Raw genomic sequence first — 19,402 nt, 5'->3', positions numbered from 1 at the left:
CGAGACTACGCATGAGAACAACCAAAGCCATGTACGTTACGTGTGTTCACGTATAGAAGACACGCTCATTTCTAGCGGAGAAGAAAAGGGATAAAGGGAAGGGTATATCTATGAATTTGCACGCATAAGCTACGTGTGGCTACGCATAAATCTCGCTCCAAGTATAAAAAGGGTCAGAGAGAGAGAAAATAGTTTTATTCTTCAACAATCAAACCTTTTCTCTCATGCTCAAGGCATCCAAGAGTCCAAATACTACCTAAGGTGAGTTTTTAACGCGAATACAGTTAAATTACTACTTCCAAACATCCATTCTAACAAGATTATATATTGGAATCACTAGATTTTCAACAAGGATTTAAGAACAAGATCTTTGTCCCAAACTTAGAGTTTTGCAATCAAGATAAACTCCGTAAGCCACTTTTAACTGCCGTTGTTAATGAAGATTATAGTTGATAAAATGTTTTAAAAAAATAAAAAAATTTAGAATAGCTATTAACCCTAAAAGTTGAGGAGAATCAAACCTCGAATTTCTGAAGTTAGAAGTTTTAAGGCTTTTATAATTGATTCTTGAATTAAATGTATAAAGATTGTTTGGGTGAGTTTCTTCTTGTAACGACCCGATAGGCCATTTTGAGATTAGCTATTAACCCTGGGGAACATCGACCCCGCCAGTGATCATGTTAATGACGTGTTGAGGTTCCTTCTGCTCGATCTATTTATTAGAATATCTATTCCTGAAATTATTCTTGGCTCGATCGCTCAGGAACTCTCAGAGATATCTGTTGTTGAATAACCGGGCTACTTCCTCTCTTAATTGTCGACAATCCTTTGTTCTGTGGCCGTGAGTGCCATGATACTTGCACATTAGGTTAGGATCCCTTTGGGCTGGATCGGACTGTAGAGGTCGAGGCCACTTGGTGTCTCTGATGCACTCGATGACGGTTACGATAACAGCAACATCGACATTGAAGTTGTACTCTAATAACTTTGGTGCTTCCTTAGGCCCGATGGGCCTGTCAAAACCGTTTTTGCTTATGAGTCCCCTGTTATTTTGACTCCGGTTGCTTCTCCTTTCATTTCTCGTAGGGTTTCGTCCGGATCTGTTACTCCTACGATCACCGATATATGGTTGATATCGGTCCCTACTTGGCCTCGGTTCACGATCCATGTCTCTTTTGGGTCTGTCACTGGTTCGGATATGCCTTAAATATTAGGTGACGACTCTCTTTCAACTTCATAAGAATCATTAGTTGTATTTTATTTTGACTGTGCAAAATAGGGTGCACCAATATGGCGACTCTGCTGGGGATATAAACTTAGGTTTTGACCTTAGTAGACTTAGGCTAGACTTGAACTTGGGGATGTTTGTTATATTCTGCTTTCATTGTGCTTAGCATGCAAATATGTGTTTACTCATTTTATTCTAATTGTTTACACTTTACATGACTTTATAACCTGCTAATATGTGTTTATCTGTCTACTTTAATACTCATAATTATATGCTAATAATTTATACAGTGTCATCACATTTTCCCTATCATGTCTTGGCCATACACAATCACACACAATGGCACGCGGGGGCTGTCTTTTCACCCCTCTGAACTGTAACGATCCAACTGGTCGTTTTGAGCTTTATTGTTTCGTCGAGTGGTTTGAGGTCTTGAATAGCTTCATATTGTGTATTATCACTTGCGTGTATGGTCAAATTTCATTTTAGGATGTTTTGGGATTAATTTGGATGAGTGATTCTTGTTTTAGAAGCTTAAGTTGGAACTGTTGACCGAGGTTTGACTTTTGCAAAAATTACCCCGGAACGGTATTTTGATGGCTCCAATAGATTCGTATAGTGATTTTGAACTTGGGTGTATGCCCAGAATTGAATTCAGAGATCCCGAGGTTGACTTGGCATGCTCTACCGAAAGTTGGCAATTTGAAGGCTTTGACATTTCTTAGGTTTAACCATGGATTGACTTTATGGCTATCGGGTATGGATTTTTGTTTTGGGACTTGGAATAGGTCCATTTTGTTATTTGGATTTGTCTGCAATGTTTGGTGTCATTCCGAGTTGATTTGATAGGATTCGGATGCGGGGTTGTGATTTTAGAAGTTCTTGAGTTTCATTGTAAATTTCATGAGTTTTAATGTCCAGTTCGTGGTTCCGGATGTTATTTTGATGTTTTGATCATGAAAGCGAGTTCATATGTTGTTTTTATAATTGTGTTGATGTTTGGTGTGGATCCCTGAGGGCTCGGGTGAGTTTCAGATGCGTTTCAGAGTGTTTGGAAGAGTTTTTGTTTTGCTAGTTTTTTATGAGGTGCTTCAGGTCTTGCAAATGCGAGATTTTGTTCGCATTTGCAAGGTGAGAGTCACATTTTCGAAGTTCACTAGGGTATGTCAGGTTTGCATTTGCAAACACATTTTTCGAAGTGTTCATTGTTCGCATTTGTAAATATATTGCCGCATTTGCGACATTAGAGGGACTATGATGGATGTCACTTTTTCAATCATTCTTCTTTTTTTTGTGTTGCGACACATGCGCCTGAACATAAGGGATGGAAGTCTGGATTTTACCTCATTTCTCTCATTTAAGAAACCTACACTAGGTAAGAGGCTGTTTGGAGAGGGAATTTCACCTACAATCATTTAGTGAGTAGCTTTAATCATTTTCCAACTATATTTAATCATTATATGTGAGATTTAACATCAAAATTTTGATAATCAAAGTGAAATTTTGTCTATGTTTTTAAAAATGAAAGTTTGGGATTTGAAATTTGAATTGGACTCGGATTTTGATACAAAAAATATATATGGACTCCTAGGGTTATGGGTAGTCAAGATCTACCCTTGGACCCGCGTTTTGATCGGGCGGGCCCGAGGTTGACTTTTGAGGAATTGTACGAAGATCATAGATTTACTTATTGGAATTGGTTTCTCTTGCATTATTGGATGTTATTAGGTCGATTTCGGTTAGATTTGAGCCGAGCGAAGGTGAATTGTAAAAGAAAAGCTATTTTTGAGTGTTGATTTGACCTAGTTGAGATATGTATCTTTCCTAACTTTGTGTGGGTGAACTACCTCATAGGGATTGGTTTAATTGCACTGTTTGACTTATGTGAATGACGTATACACGAGGTGACGAGTGTGTACACGACCTTATATGTAAAAATTGACCGGTTTAGACTCCTAGGCTTCTTTCATGCATCTAATTGAAGTTGTCATATCATGTTATACTTTACATTGTTAAGTTTACTCTTACATGTTATAATTGAAGTTGTTAGTACATGCCCTATATGTTATTTTCAAGCTTACTCGTATATTCCCTAATTGAAGTTGTTACCTCTTTTATTGTCATGCTACCTCTTTTATTGTTGAGTTATTCTTAATGGAAGTTCATTTCATATTACCCCTTTTATTGTTGATTTATCCTTATTTTAAGTCATTATTACATGTTATCATTTTCATTGCTGAGTTTATTCTTCTATTTTGTTGTATTGTTGTAATTATTGTGTTAATATACTTACCGTACTCTCGTGTTATTATTGTTGTTGTTGTTGTACTCGGTGTTGTTGAGCTGTGGGCTATGTATTGTTGTGGTATTAGTATTGGTATTGTTGTTATGGAAATGCTGTGGCATGCACATGTGGTGCGAGTTGTTATGTTGTGTTGTTGTGTTATGGCACATGCAGAATTATGAGAGGATTGTCGGGGTGCTTGCACATGAGTTGTCTTTGCTATTGTTATTATTAATATTTGCACATGCGGCAAGTCAAGGCGGGTTATATATGTTGGGTTTGCGCATGTGGCGAGACAAGGTGTGGTAATTATTGACATGCGTGTGGCGAGACAAGGCAGACATTTAATTTATTGTTGCACACGCGGCGAGACAAGGTGGACTATGTCGGGGATGATTTATGATGGCCTGGGGGCATCGTTATTGATGATATTTGTGGGGTGATGTGACCTTCTTGTGTTTGTCATGCATACTACGGGTTTTGTTGTGTTATTTCCAATGTGCTACTCGGTGTCTCTGATTTTTCCTGTTGACTAGAGTTGTGATAGTACACTTCCACAAGCATACACTATAACATGTCACATATATTAGTCTAAGAGTATGGACCTTGATGTTTATTGATCATGTACATGTATTATTGTATACATGTTTTCTGTGTGTGGATTAGATGGGTGGCACGTGAGTTGTCCGTGTGGATATTAGATATTGTTACTATTGGCACGTGAGTCGTCCGTGCAAATGTGCAGTATTATTGGTATTGGCACATGAGTTGTCCGTGCAGTTGTGATTGATAATGTGGGCACAAGGTGCCATGTGATTATGATTTCGTGATCTGGGACTCGTGATTTGTGATTATGAGGTGTGGTGCCTCGGGATGATTCTTGCATAAACCTTGTGATAGAATGCTTGATTATTTGGCTGTCATTTGTTTCCTTAATTGGTATCGCTAGCACTTTAACTATGTTCTGATTACTTGTTGCGTTATCACCTGTTTACCTCTCGTGGCTACTTATCATTTCCATTTTCCATTGCTAGCGTTTTATTTTTGTTCTTTCTATGTTTAGTTGTACGTTGATATTTGTTCCTCTGTTAGCTTTATATTACAAGTGCACAAGTTATATTGTATAGTAGGTGTCTTGACTTGAACCTTCTCACTAATCTATCGAGGTTAGTTTTTGTAACGACCCGGCCGATCGTTTTGAGTATTTTAGCTCCGATCCCCTATGTATTGCCTTCTCTATGTCGTACTATGGATAGGTGATTTGCCAGCAGTTTTTGGTTAGGGTTTTAGGCGAGTTTCAGAGTGGAATGGGACATATAGTCCCTAAGTTGGAGCTTTAAGTTGAAAGAGTTGTCCGTACTTTAACTTTTGTGTAGACGATTCCGGAATGAAGTTTTGATGGTTCCAATAGCTCCGTATGGTGATTTAAGACTTAGGAGCGTGTCCGGATGTCGATTTCGAGGTCCGTAGGTCATTTCGGCGTAAATTGGCAAAAGTTAAAAAGTTGAAGGTTTGGAAGGTTGGAAAGTTTGACCAAGAGTTGACTTTATTGATGTAGGGGTCGGATTCTAATTCTAGAAGTTGGAATAGGTCCGTCATGTCATTGATCACTTGTGTGCAAAATTCGAGGTCAATCAGAGTTGTTTTGGTATGAATCGACATTAGTTTTGGAATTCGGAAGTTCATAGTTTTATATGCTTGAATTGGGGTTGCGATTCGTAGAGTCGACATTATTTTATGTGATTTTTGACCTCGAGTAGGTATGTTATTTGTTGTGGAACTTGTTGGTATATTTGGATGGGGCCCCAGGTGTAATTCGGATCGAATCCGGAACAATTTGGACTTAATCTCATTGCTGAAGCTGGGCTGTGTGTGGTGCAATCCCACCTGCGCACCATTGGCCGCAGGTGCGGACTCGCAAATGTGAGGGATTGATTACAGAAGCGAATGGAGGCCTGTGCAGCTAGGACCGCAGATGTGGTGAGAGTTCCGCAGAAGCAATTGAAGGGGCACAGAAGCGGAAAGGCTAGCCAAGCATGGGGTCGCAGAAGCGGAGCCCCATCAGCAGGACCGAGAGCGAAGATGCACATTTTTGTCCGCAGACGCGAAGTTTGCTGGGTAAGAAATCCTAACTCGGCTTTGGTTAAATTACATGAATCTATTGTTAATTTCATAATTTAATTAGTGATTGGGTTGGAAAATTGGGGAATAATTGTGAAAACTTCTTAGGCTAAAATTTGGGGATTTGAAAGGCGATTTGAGGTCAGATTTGAGTAATTCTTGTATGGTTGGACTTATTATCTAATGGGTGTTCAGATTTTTTAACTTTAGTCGGGTTCCAACATGTGGGCCCGAGTTGACTTTTTATTTGTTTGTAAAGATCGTAATTTTATTGCCCAGATTAGTTTCCTATAGTTTATATTTATAGTATAAAGTTGTTTTGGCTAGATTCGATCCATTCAGAGTTGGATAATCGAGGGAAGGGCCTACTAGTGGATTGAGTTAGCGTGTTTCGAGGTAAGTGTCTTGCCTAACCTTGTGTGGGGAAATTACCCCTTAGGATTGGTGTTGTTTTGCGATAATTGTGATGTGTGGAAGCCGTGTACGCAAGGTGACGAGTGTGTACACGGGCTAAATGTAAAAATTTACCCGGTTAGCTATGTAGATTCCTTTCATACCTTAATTGAGTTATCTTAACATGTCATATTCATCATCATTAGCCTATTTTCACATGATTTACTTGTCTTATCTCTTATTTGCTAATTCCTCTACATGTTTAGTTGAAGTTCTTGTTTCCTTTATTCTATATTCATTATTTAACCGTTGAACTATATACTTGAAGTTGTTATTCTTAGAATATCTTGTTGTTGAAATTGGTATTGAGTTATAAAGGTCGTGATTCACATTGAGGCAAAGTGTTAAGTTGTGAAATACTATACTGTTGAGTTATTCACTTTTGTTTGTTATTGTTGAGACTTATGTACACTGTGGTTGAGCCATGGGCTCTTTATTGTAAAAAACTCTGTTATTGTTGATTTCTTTGGCAAGTTGTGATATTGGACACTTGAGGTGCGATTTGTGATACGTTGTGATATTGATACGCATGCGGTGATATAAGGTTTTGGGGTTGAAACACATGCGGTGAGATAAGGTGGGCTTGATACGCGTGGCTAGTAGGGGAACTACTAGAAGACATGCGGTGTGATAAGGTAGGATAAAACGCGGGATGCTATTTCGGAAAAATAATTTTTAAAACTAAATGCAAGGCTTCCACGGTAATATAAGGAAAGATTGTAAATTATTCTTGTGATTTGAGACTATAAGGCGGTACCTCGATAGTGACTCTTATTGGTACTTCTCTATTACTTCACTTGTGTTTGGTTGTCTGTTCCCTTGTCTTAACATTTTTTTTTCGTGACATATTATTTACCTTGATTCTGTGTAGTTAATTTTGGCTTATTCCTTACTTGTTTCATTTACATTATTATTATTATTATTGTTGCACCGTTAAATTATTGGTCCTGTTTCTTATTTAATCCAATTGGGCCTTGACATGACCTCATCACTACTCTACCGAGGTTGGGCTTTGTACTTACTAGTACCGTTGTAGTGTCCTCATGCTACGCTTCTGCACATCCTTTTGTGCAGATCCAGGTACCTCCTACTAGTCCAAGCATCAGTGGGTTGAGTTCGTACTCGGAGACTTCAAGGTATACCTTCTAGCGTCCGCAGGCCTCGGAGTCACCCTCTATCTACTTTAATATTTCCTTCTTTTATTAGATACAATTGTATAGGGATGTCTATGATAATGTTGTACAACTTGTGCGATATCATCAGGTTTTGGGGGAAATTATATATGTTGTGCAGCGAAGTTTATTTTATATAGATGTTGAGTATTTAAGAATTTATTTGATATTTCAGTTATATTCCGCGTGTATGTTAGGCTTACCTAGTCTTAGAGACTAGGTACCATCACGACATCCAACAGAGGGAATTGAGGTCGTGAAAGTTTTGATACTTACTAGGTACCTGTCACGATCCCATTTTCCCTCCTTAGGAAGTCGTGATGGAACCTAGTCTCTAAGACTAGGTAATCTTAATAAACGAGAGAATATCAGAATTAAAGTCTAGAAACATGATATAAACTAATAAGTCTTATAAATATCTCAAAAACTTAATCATACCTACAATGCTCCCAAAACCTGGTGAGACTGAGTCATAAGCTCTACAGAATGTTCTAAAACACCTAATACAACACTGTCTAATAAAAGAAACAATAATACTGAAAAGCTAATGGAATGTGACTCCGAGATCTACGGACGCCGAGCAGATATACCTTGATGTATATGAGAAACAACTACAAATCAAGCACTAATGTCCAGCACGGGAAAACGTACCTGGATCTGCACAAAAATATTTGCAGAAGCGTAGTATGAGTACACCACAACGATATCCAGTAAGTATCAAGCCTAACCTCGGTAGAGTAGTGACGAGGCTAGGTCAAGACACCTACTAGGACATGAATAACAGAGAAAAATTATAATAACAAGGAGTAATGGAAAACAGAGAAATAAATGTTGACGAAGCAAGTTAATAACGTAGACTAATGATAGTATTGTAAGCATAAAGATAACAAGAAAGAAGCAAACAATGAGAACTACAACAGTCAAATACCGACAAAACTGATAAGACAAGGAAGAATAAAAGCAACAAGAACTATTCAACCAATAACTTGTTTCAACATGAAATGCACAACAAGAATCACAACCGAGGTACCACCTTGTATTCACTTTTCACAATTTCAATCACAATATTTCCTTATATCACTGCAGGAGACTTACATTTAGTTTTAAAGATCATTTTTCCCGAAATATCTACCCACATTTTAGCCCACTTTATTACACCGCACGGCTTCAAGTAGTTCTCCTACTAGCAACACACGTATCAAGCCCACCTTATCTCACCGCATATGTATCAACCCCTAGCCTTATACCACCGCATGCGTATCAATATAGCAACATAATCACAAATCACACCTCAAGTACCCAAATTCCACCACTTGCCAAAAGAATCAACAATATCAATGTTTCCACAACAAATAACCCATGGCGCAACCACAATGTGCACAAGAATTTCAACAATAACAAAATAAATGTAAATTTTTCAACAAAAAAAGTATCTCAATAATTAACAACTTCACCTCAACGTGATAACGGTTTTCATAACTTAAACACCAATAATTTAAGAAGAATATATTCCATGAATAACTACTTCAAGTAAGTAATTCAACAATTAAAGAAGCAACATGAAAATAAAGAAGGAAATAACTTCAACTAAAGCATATAAAAGCACATTAGCATGTAAGAGGTGAAACAAGGGTTAACAATGTCAAATAAAGCACGTAAGGGTAGATTAACACATGTAAAGGTAGATTAACAATGAAAGATGTAACATGTTATGACAACTGGAAAAGAGTCTAAATGTCTTAAACCAATCAAATACAAAATATAGCCCGTATACCAACTCATCACTTTCCGTGCATGACTTTCACATAACATAATCTGCACAAACAAACCAATTCCTAAGGGGTAGTTTTCCCACACAAAGTTAGGAAAGATACTTACCTCAACTAGGCCAAGTCAACCCTCAAAAATAGATTTTCCCCTAAAATTCGCCTCCTCATGGCTCAAATCTAACCAAGATTGACTTAATATCATCAAACAATGCAAGGAAAAATAATTACAATAGATAAAGTTGTGATCTTTGTAAAATTTTCAAAAAGTCAACAAAAGTCAACCCGGGCCCGCCCGGTCAAAAGTCGGGTCCAACGGTAGATTCCTACAACCTATAACCCATGAGTCCATATATGTGATTAGTTTTCAAATCCGAGTCCAAATCAACTCTCGAAACTCAATTTCTCATTTTCTTAAACTTAGGCAAAATTTCACAATTTTTCACTTTGATTCACATGAATTTGACGTTTAATCTAAGATATTTTAATGAAATATGATTGAAAATTGATTAGAATCACTTACCCTATGTTTGTAGGTGAATTTCCCCTCTCCAAATCACCTCATACCGAGTATAGGGTTCTAAAATTGAGAAATGAGATAAAATCCGGACTTCCCAACTGCAGATGTCGCATTTGCGACACAAGGTTTGCATTTGAGAACCCTCGCAATTGCGAAACAGGGATCACATTTGCGAACCCTAACAGCCAGGTTCATTTCATGGTTTCCTTACTACATGGATCAATGAAGAACAATCTTCCTAACATACTTAAAAGGTTCGTTGCATGGTTTCCTTATTTATCGAATCATTACAGAGAACCCACAAGGGTTATTCTATTATAACTACATAAGCAGGATGCTAATAAGAATCAACAGGTCAACATGAAGGTAGGAACTAAACCAAATAGCAGAGCATTACAGATTTTAAGATGATTTAGTGTTAGCAAGTGTTAATAGTACTCTCAAGAAGAGCTTAAGTAATTTTAGAACTAGTTACTTAACTAACATGTTACATAAAACATAGGATAAAGCCTTAACTGAGTATGGGAATAATAGTTATTCACAGATTGCGGGATATATAGAACAAGCAGGTTATCACATTTATCGTCTAAGACTATTAAGGTAGAAAGTATGAATGCAAGTCATAAACACACAAGGAATCTACTTATAAGACCGATACGAGGTCTTAAGTAAGAGGGTCAGATAATCTAGAGGTGCGGAAACATAAAAATAAGTTTAGGAGCATGATTTCCATTAGCTTAGCTGCCCTAACAATATTGTTTAATTAATAGAGGTAAACTACATAAAATTAGCACAAAGATTTACTTAACTTAATCATAGAGGTTCAGTGAGGCAAAATCATTAGAATACTACTTAGTTGGAGTCATTTTTACTAATTGAATCATGAAAGATAAGGTTAAATTATACAAATTCGATAACAACATCAATATAGCATATCTTAATAAGAAAGTGTCTAAGTTAAAGTGGAAATCTCATGCAAAGACTGGTCATAACAAACACAATTTCATACCATCAACAACTAACATAAATGATAGAAAATCAGTTAAGAAATCACCAGAACACAGAACCATACGACTAACTCAAAGTAAAAGAGAGCGGTCAAGAGGCACTGACCTTCTGCAGGGCAACAAACCAAGTAGAGGCAATTCAACAGACGTTTAAGGATCCAAACTCAAGTCTAACAATAGCTGAACTCACATCGGAGAATGAAAGAGAAAGGAAACAGAAAAATCAGAGAGTATTACTGGACTAGTGAGAAAAATCTCAAATTTTAATCCTTTTCTTTTATTTTGTATTTCTGATAGTATTAAATGCCTGTTAGGTGAAGATATTTAATACCCCTTTTATAGTTGCATTCAAGCCTTAGGTTCCGATTGATTTGAAATTGGTAGTAGAATGTGACGACACTCGAGTGATGATAGCAAATAGAGGTGAAATTGGTGAAGAACGTAGAAAAAAATAACATGGATTTACTTGGGCTCGAGGATATGGCCATTGAAGGCGAAGACCTATCAGACAAAATCCCAACATCCAGAGGTCACTATATTTGCCCTCTAGGCAAAGAATATGATAATGGAGTCAAAGACACGGTCATGCATGCCATGGATTTGAAAGAACGATGGGAGAACAGATGGTTCACAGTAGCACGATTTAGGTCTAGGGTTTAGATCAGGGCTTTTGAAGTTTGGTTATAAAGATGGAAGTACGGGGTTTGAATCTGTAACCTTGCATAAATTTGTATGAGGATTTGTGATTGACGGGGTTGATGGGGATGAGAGAAAAGAGAGAGAATTGGGAAAGAGAGGCAGCTAGGTGGGGTTGAGAATGAATGAGGGTTTCAGCGTCTCTAAGGTTTAAAGTGCATTAATGAATCTGGGTCGTTAGATCATTCGATCAACAACCCTGATATTTTAGAGTATAAAATTAATAAAAGTTTTATTATGAGAAAAAGGGACTGCCGTTGGAACTTTGTGATCCTACAATTTGAATGAGATCTGGCAAGGGCTTTGAAATAACAGAAAAACAAAGATTAATTATGGACCGTTGATATGTTGGATCAACGGTCCAAATTCATTTGTGCTTCCTTTGTGAGTATAAAAGATGGGTGGTGTGGCATTTGTTAATTGGATGTGATATAATGGCTTGGATTTCCAACATGGGATAGAGGAGGTGGGTCTGGACCGGGTCAAGGTGTTTGGGCTTGTGTGTTTGTTGCCAAAACAGCTGAAATGACCTTTAACCCATAACACATTGAGTTTAATTGGTTAATTGCAATTGTAGCCTTTTCAGCTTTTAACCCCTTTTAAAATCAAATTAGTCATGTTTAATTAATCGTAATAAAAATATAATAAAATATAATCATCAAATAATTAATTAACCATTGCTATAACATTTTATTTATTGAATTATGAAACTAATTTTGGATAAATAAATTAATAAAGGTAATATAGTTATAAATTAAAGACTAATTCAATGAATTAATTGTAAAAGTAGTTTACTAAAAATATAAAGGTTATTTTAATAGTTCAGAATACCAAGAGTAATTTATTTAATAATGTAAGGCCCCGTAAAAGTTTGCCATGGGATTCAAGTTTTGTGGTGCCGAGGTAAGGTGATGTGTACGGATGTAGTAGTTACATACTTTTTGGGTTGAAGAATGCACTGAGGAGTTGATGGAAATTTTTGGCAGAAGAAGGAAATTCTGCGGTCAGTTTCGCGACCGCAGAACCACTTTGCGGGCCACATACTCGTTGCAGAGTTAAGCAGAAAAATGGTTGAATTTTGAGGGTTGTTTCACGGTCCATTGTGCGATCGCATACCTATTTCGCGGTACACACTTATGTTGCAGAGTTAGCATGAAGAAGTTTCGTTGGGCGATTCTGCGGCCGCATAAGTGGTTTGCGAACCGCAGACCTGTTGCAGACCGATCCAGACCAACTTAGTTCTTGGCATCGTTTTCGCGACCCATTTTGCCATATATATTATGCGGTCCATTCTGCGACCACAAACCTGAGTTATGAGGGTCCATTTTTCTATTTTTATAACCCGACCCCATTTTGATAAATAGTCTTAGGGGCTCATTTTGAAACGAATGTCTGGTAAATTTAGAGAGAGGTAAGAGTATTTTAGAAAGAGAAAGGGAAGGCCTAACATTCTAAGCACCCATTTTTGTACCAATATTCAAGAATCAAGGAAGCCACTCACTAGACCACCATCTATCCGGGTAAGTTCCTGTCCTATACCACCCATGCAAGTTATTTTAGGGTCTAAGTATATATTGGGGGTTGGAAATAGGCCATGCATATGACAATAGGTTATAGTATATGTGATTAATGAACCATTTTGGTTAGTTTCTTGTTGAAATTGGTTGAGGGAGGAAGGGATTACCATTGTAGAGCTTTATAGTCTATTTTGCATACAAGGTGTTTGATAAAATTCCTAAGAGAGTTGCACCATGAGAATCCTTCTAATTATTATCCGATTTTCTCTATCTTCCTATAAATTGTTATTGCTAGAAGTGTTGAGAAATTGTAGTAACTTAAGAAAAGCTTAAACAAGATATGTTGGATAAACTACTCTCTTCGAATTGAATTCCATGATGTTCCCATAAGTTTCAAGTATGGTTGGCTCAAGTTCCTTATTCCCATGTTCTGAGTTGCTCACAATAAATTCGACTGTCCCGAGTAAGCAAGTGTCAAAAATTATGTATTCAAAATATGTTTCGAATGTTCCTATTACATTATGTTGTCCTTCGGAAATGTGTTTAAGAATGATATGTGTGTTAAAATGTTATGGATGGAGTCGTGTTTCAAATGAAAGTCCATTATGCTTAACTTGGAAAGAATACTCCATGCGTCTGAAATTGCTATTGCTCATACGTGTACCTAAAGTTTTGATTTGAAATGCCTTGCTGTTGATAATCTATAAGGATGCTTGAAAGTGAAAGAAGTGGGTTGGAGATATAAAGTGTGGCCAACGTGCCAGGAATGAAAGTTATACTTGTGACCAATGGAGCCGATAAAATGAATTGATGTGAGAAAGGTTTGAGCCTTGATTTAAGCGTTCCAAATTGACTTCGAAAATAGAATATGCCTAAAAGGTTATGTACCCAAGTCATGCCCAAATGTGGATGTTTTAACTAATGCTATGCTTTGAAAGTATTTCGAATGTGTTTTGAGCTCTTATATCTTCATGAGTTGAAATTGCGTATTGCGCTTTTTGGGGAAAAGTATTTCAAGAATATATGGTATATCACTCGTTTATGATTTTGACTCGTGCTTAAATTGCTAGTCATTTTTTTTCCATTGTTTGGAAAGGAATTTATTGTGTTCAAAGATTTCATTACCAATGAACCTAAAGTTGTGATTACACCTCCACCCGCATATGTTGGGGTGAGGCGGCAGGGCCGCTTTGTGTAGAGATTGTGGTATAGTGATACACTTCCACCCGCATATACTGGTGTGAGGTGGCAGGGCTGCTTTGTGTAAATATTGTGGTATTGTGATACACCTCCACCCGCATATATTGTTGTGAGGGGTAAGGCCGCATTGTATAGAGATTGTGGTATAGTGATACACCTCCACCCGTATATATTGGGGTGAGGTGGAAGGGCCGCTTTGTGTAAAAATTATGGTAATATGATTACACTTCCACCTGCATACATTGGGGCGAGGCGACAAGGCTGCTTTGTGTAGAGATTGTGGTGTTGTGAATGTAATTTGGTTGTCTCTTGTGAGACAGCTTAGCCGAACAGGCTGAGACCAGACTCCGTACTTAAAATAAAATACGGTGGTATATCGGATATCGGTGCTAATGATCTCCCAACCAAAAATATATATATTATTTTCGTATTTTGAAAATTGTTATGTTTTAACTGGGTATTTGGATATTGTTGATGGTGACTTGTTGTTTCTATGGCTTTCCCTATCTTATATTGGCATTCTATTTTGAAAGAGGATATGTAGCTTTACATACTAGTACTATTCCATATGTACTAACATCCCTTTTGTCGGGGGCGCTGCACCTTTAATGGATGCAGGTGGTTCGTCAGCAGGCAGTTTTGATCCTCATTAGCAGTTACTCTCTATTCAGCAGATTTTGGTGAGCCCTACTCTGTTTCTGGTTTTATGTCATTTGATGTTGTACTTTATGTTTTGAGGTATAGGCGGGGCCTTGTCACCGACACTTCCATACTACTCTTCTGTTATACTTAGAGGATCCATAGACATGTTGTGGGTGGTGTTTGATGTTGGGAATTAAACTAGTAAGTGTTGGTATTTCGGCAAACATGTTTTTCATCATATCTATAAACTTGTAAGATTTTGGAAACCAATAATGAATATCCTTTAGTAATGGAAAAAGAATGTGGAACACTTGAATCTTCTCATGTCTGTCACTTGTATTGATTCTTATATTGTTAATGGGCAAGGTTAGGTAGAAGGCATCTAGCAGGCTTGCTTAACTGGGGTATCTCGGTTGAGCGTCGGTCGCGCTCTCCGAGGTCGGGGTGTGACAAATAATATTTAACATCAATTGCTATTAATTCAACAATATTAATAATTATTATCTATTATATTTTATAAAAATAGGTATTATTGATTAGAAAATACTTTACCACATTTATTTCTAGTTAATAAGCATAACTAATTAAATTTTAAAAGGAAGGGTCAAATTTGGTCGTCAACAGCTGCCCCTCGTTGACCGGATACGATGAAAGAGTTTGCAGACAAAGAAATTGACTTAATGACCAATTTTGTCCTGACTCTAGGCATGTAATTGCAGAGATGGTACATGACATTAGGAAAGATCATGAGTTATGAGATTAGGGGCCGAATTCTGCCTTTGAATCTCCTACATACCTCGGGCTTAACAAGGATCAGGCTTCATGTAGTTCTAGAATAATGATTTGGAGAGGGTAGCACTTGCAGGAATTGCCCCAGTATCGTGTTGTGATGATATTGTACGATGGAAGTATTTTGGAACCTAGGTGACTTCACGGACTGTAGCTTGATTAGGAGACTTAAAAGACTTGACAATTTTGGGAGTTCTACTGGTCGGATTCAATTGGAGTTTGGATCCTTGGCTCGCTTATGCCTTTGTTGTCCCTCATAGTGGTGTAACTTTGTTTGCTGCTTAGAAAAGTTCCACATTGCATTGTTTGAACCTGCAAAAGAAAATACACACATACCCATATATCGTAATGCAAATACGTCAAGATATGATGTAAATATGCAGGAATGATTATTTATGGCTGTCGGCTAGCTATTATTTTGGATCTTGGGGCAATGGGATGTTTGAATCTAAAATCTCTGAGCTTTGGAGCATTGTATGGGATGATGGGGATGGGCCTTTGAATTTTACTTGATTGTTAGCCGGATTGTGTACCGTTCCGCAGCTGTTGGCGAATTCGAATCTCCATGCAATAGGAGTATCTCCACGCGATGAGAGTACCTGAATTTGAATTTAAAATCTATGCATGATGGGAGTAGTTGACTTTGAATGTAAAATCTCTGCATGATGGGAGTATCCCCACGTGATAGAAGTGTTTGACTTTTGAATGTAAAAATTCCTGTAAATTGCATAAATAAAAACGTCAAAACATTCAAGATAAACAGTCAAGTAAATGAGCATGCCCAAGAGATAGTCTTGATTGCATAACTAATTTGCAGCTGTCGATCGACGAAACATGTGGTGGAATTGGATGGTCACATCCTTCGATTGGAGAAGTCGGCAACGATGTTTGAAACTAACTATTTGGAATCTCCGGTTTGGGGGACTGACGATGCGATCTGTGCAAACTGTAACACCCTAAATTTTATAAATAAATTATGTGTATTTAGGTGTTGTTGTTTTTATTGCTAATGTTTTATCACTTTTTTTGTATTTAATTTTTCTACCTTATTTGATTAAAAAAAGGACTTATTATATCTTATTGGATCATTGAAATCTATTTTTGACCAATTTGGGAGATAAACCCTTTATATTAGCAAAATATCTTTCTCTCTCATAAGACATTTTCTTCTTCTTCTTCTTGTTCTTGCCCTTTTATTGGAGAACTCTCAATCCACACAAGTACCATTCTCCCACTACCATCAAAATTACATTTGGTTACATAAAAGTTTTAGTCTTTATCTTTTGAATATGTTGGAATGTTATCTTCAAGAATCAAGATGGGTTAAGCTTATTTGAAACTCTAGGTTTGAATTTGTGGAGAAACTCTCTCAAACTTGTGGTAAGAATCTTGATCAACATATTTTGGTGAAATTATTAAGTTTGTTGTTAGAGAATTTGAGATGTTGAAAGTAAGAGATTTATTCCCGTTTGTAAACTGGGCAGCAGTTAGTACTTTTAGCATAACATTTTCTCTACAACTGAGATTGTAGTGTTTCAAAATTCTGTAGAAAGATAAGACATAGATCTACAATTGTTATAAAGACCAAAATTGTCAGTTATGCAGTCTACTATGTCAAAAGGGGGCTGAAATACAGTGTAGAGTTGCTGCTAGATATTTAATAAAATAGTTGTGACTTTAGTCCCTCTTTTGATATTCATCATGATTTGGTTTAAACATCTTTAAATTTCAGACCTTAAGTGAGTGTTTATTATGTGTTTAAGGTAAAAGAGATATTCGTTCAAGCTAAGGAGTACACCCTAAGAAAATCGCTCTTTTCTTGTCTTAGAAGATCTTAAATCCCTTGATATCGTTTGAGCTTTAGAAACACTAGAGCTCCAAGGTTTGCACATAAACTTGAGTATTTCTTTCAATTTAATTTGTTGAGATATTGTAAGTGGTTAAGATTTGATGAAATTTTTACCTTACTTTAAATTTGTTGTCACATTGACTTGGTTGCTACTTTACTAGTTTACTTGCTTTGTTGCTTGAGAAAGAATATCTTAAGGCATTTTGATTTATTAGTGATCATTGAGGGTATAATTTTGTAATTGAGTTATGAATATGTTAAAAATCATATGGGTGTCATGTGAAGTATTTTTAAAAGACAATTTAACTCGCCCACATATACGGATTGCTTGAGTATCACTGCATTCTTGTTGGAATTTTGTCCCTCTTGTGATAGTGACTTTGTCACTTTTATTGCCATGCTTTTTGTTTGGATCTTGACCCATCTTGACTTGGATTCACATTTCATCTTAATCATGGACTTTGTCCATTTTGAGTATGGATGGGAAAGTCACTTTCAATATGGCTCTTGATTCTCTTGATAATTGGGTGACGACCCTACTTGATCTAAGACTCCGGTCCTTCTTGTTACATGATTATGCTTCGATGTAATTGCATGACGCATATGTTGGGCAAATCAACTAATCGGTGGACTTTCTCGGATTATAGTTGGAAATATTCTTGACATTTGAGATTTTGAATAATGGTATTTGAACAGTTTTATGATTTGATATTTAACCCTCTTGAGATGATTGTACCTTCATTAAGTACTTGACGTTGATTTTAATAAGCTCATATCTAGAATTTATTGCTTGTATTCATTCCATAGTTTACCTTTCTTTTATTATGAAATATTAGTTAAGTTTATGTGCCACTAAACTTTATGCTTAGCGATAGTTTGTTACTATCGTAGGTGATGTGCTGGGAGATGCTTTAGGATCTTATTTGAAGTAGACTCTTTGGAAGCTTAGATGAAGATCAAACTTGCATAAGCATATGTATTTTTTTTTTTGTAAACTTTTGGAGACTTGTACATGATCCATATGATACACTTAGATATGCATTCTTGAATGATTATTGGGTCATGACACTATTATTTTGGTAGCTTAATCTTGGTGAATGATTTGACTGTTTTGGGGGTGTTTATATCCAAGTCTTGTAATTTATTAAATTTGGTACTTGAATTGAACTTGGGAGATTTCTTTAAGACTTAACTAGATTGTATTTGATTGAGAGTTGGATTTTATGCTTAGTTTGAGTCTTGAATGGTGTATGAAAAAGATATTTTTCTACTAAATATTTGGTAAATTTTAAAGTATTGATTTACTTAAATAGATGTTGCTATTTTTTTTTCATAGTTGTATATTGAAATTTTAAAGAGATTTTTATGAGATTTTTTCTGAGTTGAGATGTCGTATGTTGAAGTTTAGTCATGGGCATATTTATTTTTTTTCTTTTTTTTGCTAGTTTCTTTTGTTAAATGAATGTTTAAATTTATAAGTACTACATTAGTGTTTATAAGTGGTATCCTCCTAGGGGATTACTACACGAAGTGCTCCAGTTGGCAAAGCGAATATTTTGCTATATACGGGGCTCCGATTGGCAAAGCGATCGGTTTGCTATATGCAGGGCTCCGATTGGCAGGGCTAATGGCTTGATATGTACAGGATGCCTCGGTTGGCAAAGGAGACAGTTTGATATATACAAGGCTCCAATTGACGGGGACGACGGCTTGATATGTGCAAAATGCTCCGATTGGTAGAGAAGACGGTTTGATATATACAAGGTGCTTCGATTGCATCTAAGACTTGATTTCGGAATACTTGCAAAGAATTTGAAGTTAGTCCTTAACCATATGAGAAAATTAAAGGAGGGATAGGGGCTCATGAGATTGTAGTGGGTCCATCATCGATCCCGGTGCGCTCTGATATCCTTTGGTTCCTGTTAATCCTGCGCTTAAAGAAAAATTCTTAATAGGGGAGGAGTGTTGATTTGTGTTGATTGTAGACCTGGCCTTGCCCCGGATCTGGAGGGTTATGCCACGAATTTTGATAAGTGGAAGAGTAAAATTTCTAAAAGTATATTTAAAAGAAATCATTTATGTTTAAGCCAAATGCCATTGTTCTGAATTATGACATGTTTAGAAGTTTCTTCTGGCGCGAGTATCATTTCTGCATAGC

Source organism: Nicotiana tomentosiformis, chromosome 3, assembly GCF_000390325.3.
Source record: "Nicotiana tomentosiformis chromosome 3, ASM39032v3, whole genome shotgun sequence".
Lineage (NCBI taxonomy): Eukaryota > Viridiplantae > Streptophyta > Magnoliopsida > Solanales > Solanaceae > Nicotiana > Nicotiana tomentosiformis.
The sequence above is the reverse complement of the archived record's forward strand: the minus strand, read 5'-3'. Positions refer to the sequence as shown.